At 47.1% G+C, this 6,824-nt stretch overlaps 1 non-coding gene across 1 annotated transcript; it reads left to right on the plus strand.

The window, feature by feature from the left end:
• The first annotated feature begins 5,575 nt into the window (after positions 1-5,575).
• On the plus strand, positions 5,576-5,648 carry TRNAG-CCC. Its single transcript has one exon. It is a non-coding gene; the product is annotated as a tRNA-Gly (tRNA).
• The last annotated feature ends 1,176 nt before the right edge of the window (positions 5,649-6,824 follow it).

Genomic DNA, 6,824 nt, shown 5'->3' on the forward strand with positions numbered 1-6,824 from the left:
GCAATAGAAATAAGAACTTCGTTGTTAACTGTGCAGAGGAATGTGAGAGAAAACACATGTGAATTAGCATACTAACGCTTTTAAAGTTGCCTTAACAGTCATAAGTTATGTTCTTTGTGTATACAGTTCAGATAACTTTGATCTTGTATTATAATGGTGCAGGACGTAGTAGGAAATGCATGTTTCCTCGTGTATTTCTTCTTTTCCTCTAAAAGTAAAGCGAGCTGACTCAAACATACGTGGAAAACATGGAAAATCATAAGGAAGAAAATAGCCATCAACTGTGCCATCATTCAGAGATGACCAGAATGCATCTGTCTTTGCCACACAAAACCAGTTTCGCTCTCTCAACAGCTGAGAACAACAAACATTAGTGTTGTCTTTCCTGGGTCCACGGAGGCTCTGAGTAGTCAGCTGGGCTGAGTTGGGCTTGGGTTCAGGCTGAATTGGTTTAAATCTGATCACCTGCATGTGTGTTTCCTCATGGTCCTCAGACTAGCACCTTCCAGGAAGAATTTTTCCCCCATGGAAGATCGCAAGAATTCAAGAGGGTGAGCAGGAAAGCATGATGCCTGTTGAGGTCTTCAGTTCCTAGTGGAACTGCCACTCACACTCCATTGGGCAAAGCAAGTCATCCGCGAGCTGACGTGGCTGGGGCATCATGCCCACCCTACAGCATTGCATGATACACAGCAGGTAAGAGCAGAGATCGACAGTTATCACACTGGAGTGTTTCCTTCCGGGCCTTTTTATGTATACTGTACATGGTTAAACAACTGTATAAAAATCATCTTACACACTTCGCCTTTTACCTGCTTTCTCTACTTCCTCTTTCAGATTCTTCTTCTTTATTTCCACCTGTCTTCTTCCTCTTTCCCATCTGTCTCTTCCTTCCCTTGCCCTGAAATTTCCCTTCTTGGTCACCCCCCCGCCCCCCGCCTCTGCTGCCCCATATTTTATTCTCCTCTGCCTGGGTCCCCTAGTGAATGGGAAAAAAAAACTGAAAAAAATCAAGGAACGGCTTTATTTTTCATTTAGAAGGATAACGTAAGAAATCCGATAACTGAATTTAATAACACAGTGGCAAAATAGAGATCTCATAAATACCTGGTGTATAACAGGCAAGCAGAAGAACCACATTCCAAGGTGAAGTGGGCAGTGGCTTGCCAGTATTAGCACTATTGGTTGTAGCGTTTTCCTTACTTTGTGAGTTAGTGGGTGAATTAATACTGCTCTACAAAGGTAGTGTGTGCATGGGTGTGTGTGCTCAGTCATGTCCAACTCTTCACAACACCATGGGCTGTAACCCACCAGGCTCCTCTGTCCGTGAGATTATCCAGGCAAGAATACTGGAGTGGGTTGCCATTTCCTCCTCCAGGGTATGTTCCTGACTCAGGAATTGAACCCATGTCTCCTGTGTCTCCTGCATTGACAGGTGGAGTCTTTACCACTGAGCCACCTGGGAAGCCCCCTGCAAGGGTGGACCTGAGGGCAAATGGATAACAGTAACATAAACGCAAATTAGGAGAAAGCAAAACTGAGTCAATAGCAATCAGATATTCAGCTGTTTTAGAAACAGTAACGATAGGCACTTCCCTGGTGGTCCAGTGGTTAGGACTCCATGCTTCCACTGTTGGGGTCGCAGGTTCAACCCCCTGGTCAGGGAACTAAGATCCCAGAAGTGCAGCCTGGCCAAAAAAAGAGAAAGAAACCATAATGATAGAAATATTGTTCCACTAGACAGGAAGATATACATATATGTCCAGAATAAATACATATAAAATAAATAAGTAGGCAGCACTAACAAAATCCCTCTCTTAGCCATGGAAAGCAACCCGTCTAGCAAGTAGACTAGTTCTAAATATGTTAGTTTTAACAAATGAAGAATTGATGCTTTTGAACTGTGGTGTTGGAGAAGACTCTTGAGAGTCCCTTGGTCTGCAAGGAGATCCAACCAGTCCATCCTAAAGGAAATCAGTCCTGAATATCCATTGGAAGGACTGATGATGAAGCTGAAATGCCAATACTTTGGCCACTTGATGCGAAGAACTGACACATTGGAAAAGACCCTGATGCTGGGAAAGATTGAAGGCAGGAGCAGAAGGGGACAGAAAGAAGATGAGATGGTTGGATGGCATCACCGACTTGATGGACATGAGTTTGAGTAAGCTCTGGGAGTTGGTGATGGACAAGGAAGCCTGGCGTGCTGCAGTCCATGGGGTTGCAAAGAGCTGGACATGAATGAGCGACTGAACTGAACTGAACAAAAGAAGGCAGTCATCTCCAAATCAGGATAGTCATCTTGACCGCTGTTACATATGGGAGATGTTTAAAATAAAGATGTCCCAAAGAAGACTGTACTTGCTAGTGACCAGAGGTGAATAATATACAGATGTGGGTGCCTTAGGCAAATTGCTTAACCAGCATCTGACAAGCTCAATTTCTCCATCTATAAAATGAGGAGGCTGGAATGGATCACTGACTTGCTGTCATTGAGCGTACTGTGTAAAGCAATGTGCCCAACTTGGGGTATGTCTCAGAGAATGGGCAGGAGACAGTCCTGGACTTTACTCATTCATTCATTCATTTGGTCAGTCAATCAGTCACAAGGTGACTCTTACTCCATGACAGGCATTGAGTATAGAGCAGTGAACATAATAAATATAGTCCCTAGTCTAACAGTCCCCATTCTGATGCAGGAGACAGCTAGCCAGGCAATTATAAACCAGTAAGATGCATGGTATAAAAGGGAAGGTGAGAGATGTGGAAAAAAGAGAGATAGTTAATACCTCAGACAGGCACTGTGCTAAGGTATTCATTTCTCACTTAACCATTCACCCAGTCTTACAGATGAGAAGAGTAAGGGGTTGGATCCTAGCTTTGCAAACCTTAAATTTCCATGAACTGGCTGTGGATCTTGCAAACATTCAGGTCCCGAGTCAGCAGGTCTGAGCTTCTGTGTGTCTGACAAGATCCCGCTCTAAGGAGCTGGAGCCAGATAGCTTGGGTCACTGCCTCAGGTTACCCTGCTGGTAGGGGCAGTGTTGGGTCCTCAACTTAGTGGTCTGACCCCAACACCTGTGCCTTTCCCGCCTCTCAGAGATCCTGCCCCAAGAGCTCTTGCTGCTCTAAAATTCTGATTCTCATGCCAGATTAGTTTGAGAAAGGCAAAATAAAATAATAGGAATCAGAGCTTTGGCTTTTCCTGGTGGCCCAGCTACCTGGCAACAGAGGAGTAGTCAGGGATGTCTGGGCACTTGCTCAGGGCAGGGGAAGCTCATGGCACCAGGCAGCTTCCGTCACCTGTGTGACACTCAGCAGGGCCCTTCTTTGTCCTGGAGGTACTTAAAACACATCCACCGGTGGCCGACTCTAAGACCTGCCCCAGAACTGGAGCAAATGAACAAAGAAGTTTTCACAAAAATAATAACCACATATTGAGCCCTTAACTGTGTGCCTGGCATTTAATTCTTACCATAGCCCTATGAGGGCAAGGAGGTAGGGGTAGGGGGGAAGGAGAGAGGCTCCTTGGCCACACAGACCCTCTGGGTCATTTTTCAGTGACCCACCTTTACTCTGCACATAAGGAATGGAGGTGAAAGGGTTAGTTGCTCAGTCGTCTCTGACTCTGCAACCCCATGGACGCGGGATTCTCCAGGCAAGAATACTGGAGTGGATTGCCATTTCCTTCTCCAGGAGATCTTCCCGACCCAGGGATTGAACCTGAGTCTCCTGCATTGCAGGCAGATTGTTTACTGTCTGAGCAAATAAACTTACATGAAGTAACACAGTGAGCAAAGGCAGAATCAGCGTGGAGAACCAGGGCCTAGCCTTTATGTAGGCTTGGGGCTTCCCTGGTAGCTCAGCTGGTAAAGAATTTGCCTGCAGTGCAATGCAATGGTTCAATTCCTGGGTCAGGAAGATCCTCTGGAGAAGGGATAGGCTACCCACTCCAGTATTCTTGGGCTTCCCTGGTGGCTGAGACTGTAAAGAATCTGTCTGCAGCGCAGGAGACCTTGGTTCGATCCCTGGGACGGGAAGATCCCCTGGGGAAGGGAACAGCTACCCATTCCAATATTCTGGCCTGGAGAATTCCATGGACAGAGGAGCCTGGTGGACTACATACAGTACATGGGGTCACAAAGAGTTGGACATGACTGAGTGACTTTAACTTTCATGCCCTATGTAGCATTGCTTCCAATTAATCATTCCTGTTGATTAGAAAAAGAACTGCAGCTCTGAGCCAAAAGTTTCCTTTCTACTCCCCCACACAACACACTCCCACCCGCCTTGGTGACTTACAAATACTTTTTGAAAAGAATTGTTTATGTGACCATATGTGAAATGCCTGCCCCTCTTCCTTAAGTAAGTCTGAGAAAATGATGTGGCAGCTAGTTAAGAAGATACAGCCCTGGGAACCAGGAACTGATTCACGCTATTAAAACAAGTAGATTCCTCTCTGGTCGTTTTAGGCCTCCTATTTGTTCATGATCCATGCCTTCCAGGAACGTGAACCGTCATTTAAGAGAGTTTATATGTATGACAGAATTAGAGATGCATCACAGGGATTTCCCTAGTGGTCCAGTGGTTAAGACTGCCTTTGAATGCAGGAGATGCAGGTTCCATTTCTGGATAGGGAACACATGCCCTGCAGGGCGGCCAAAAAAAGAAAGAAATACAGCACATAATACAATACCACCACATAAAGTAGTCAGTCACATCAAAGGCTTAAATGGTGAGATAATAGTGATGATGATGGAAGACGCTCAGTCATGTCTGGCTCTTTGTGACCCCACAGACTATACAGTCCCTGGAATTCTCCAGGCCAGAATACTGGAGGGGGTTGCCTTTCCCTTCTCCAGGGGGTCTTCCCAATCATTCATTGATCATGATCTATGTGCTTTCATTGAATGTCCCCAACAGCCCTCTAGGAGGTTATTATTACCTCTGTTTAATAGATGAGCGAACCGATGCTCAGACAGAAAGTCACTGGGCCAAGGCCAGGCAGCCAGAAAGTAGGAAACCTGGATTTGAACCACAAAGCGTGACCCTAGCCCTTACATACCACCTCATGACAACATGCGGTGCTTGACAGCCTCTCTCTGAAACCAGCCCTCCACGCAGCACTTGCTGGCAGGGGACATATGTGCATTGCTTGGAACTGTAGAGAAAGGCCTCGTAAAGAAAAGGGTATTTGATGAAACCGATAAATCAACTACCAACTTTATCAACTGTTAAGTCTGTATTAGAATGTTGCAAATAAGCAAAAAAGGTTTCGGAGCTGAAATATTCTGCTTCACTAAGAGTTAGCTATCAAACTAAGAGTTGGCTATCTGTGTGTGTGTGGTGTGTGTGTAGAAATGAAGGGTAGGGAATGCTGGTTGGAGAGAGTGGCATGAGCAAAGCTTTGCCATGAATAAGCTCAGCCTATCTCCAGGAAATTGTGAAAATGCCAGACTGTCAACAACGGAGAGTTCATTCAGTCATTCAGTGAACACTTCTGGAGCACCTACCATATGCCAGGCACTGTGCTAGGTGTTAGGGCTACAAAGATAAGACACAACTCCAGGGGACTTCCCTGGTGGTCCAGTGGTTAAGACGCTGTGCTCCCAATGCAGGGGGCCCAGGTTCAATCCCTGGTCAGGGACCTGGATCCCACATGCTGCAACTAAGACCCAGTGCAGTCAAATTCAAACAAAAACACACCCACACAACTTAAGCCCTCAAATGTTTCACAGTCTTGGTTACCGTAGGGGTTTTGTTGGGGAGGGGACAGACAGACAGATGGAACACCAAAACATGGTAAATGGCTTAAGAACGGTCAGGTAAAGAGCCAAGGGTACCATACGCAGAGGGAGGCCTGGTGTGGAAAGGGGGAGAGAAGCTGAGCAAGGATGGTCAGGCCCCTGTAGGCAGTGAGACCCAGAGGGCAAGGAGGTGAGCGTGGGGAGGCAGGGTGGGAAGATCCTTGGCCACAGAGGTCCTCTGGGTCATTTCAGCAACCGCCCCCTGCAACCCCCACCCAAGCCTGGCCAGAGTTCTCTGTTGCACAAACACACTCGGGCCCTTGAACAGACGCTTTCAGACAAGATCCTTGTGTAAGATTAACACGGCAGCTGTTTTCTGTGTTTTCAGGCAACTTCCAGGAAACACTTATTCACTTTTTTCTTAACTCCTAGTGACCAAGTTGTAGAAAGAAGTAGGAAAAACAGTCATGCTCCTAACCTTTCTGCATAAAGTGTTCTTCCACTTCAAGAGTCACCCCATAAGTCTTGGAGCGTCTCCATGTGCCAGGCAGCCTCTGAGGTGCTGAGGATACAGCGGTGAACAAAATCCCTGGCATCATGGAGCTTACGTTCAAGTGTGGGCCACAGTCAGAGGCAAAAACAACATCTAGATGTACGCTACCTGAGGCTGTGACATGTGAAGGAAAAGGAAGGGTAAGGGGGGGTGTGTGGGGCGGGCCATTGTGTGGGGGACTGTCAGGGAGGCCACACTCACAACATGACCATGGAGCCCAGACCTCAGGGGGTGAGGTGGCGAGTCCGTAACTCATCATGGTGTGTGAGGGAGAGACTGCAGCGTGAGCGCGCTTAGTGTATTCTCTAAATAGCAAGGAGGCCAGTGCGGCCGGAACCAACTAAGAGAGTGAAGAGTGGAGAGAAGGGAGCCCCGAAGGGCCAGGAGCCAGAGTCTGCGGGAGGAGTTCTCCTCTGCCTGAGACAGGAGACTTTGAGCAAGGACAGTTCAAGGTCTGGTGTCCTTTTAAAGGATCACTCTGGCTTTTGCGTGGGGGGTGGAATGCAGGAGAAGGTGTGGACAGA

The sequence above is a fragment of the Cervus canadensis genome, chromosome 6 (assembly GCF_019320065.1).
Source record: "Cervus canadensis isolate Bull #8, Minnesota chromosome 6, ASM1932006v1, whole genome shotgun sequence".
Classification (NCBI taxonomy): Eukaryota; Metazoa; Chordata; class Mammalia; order Artiodactyla; family Cervidae; genus Cervus; species Cervus canadensis.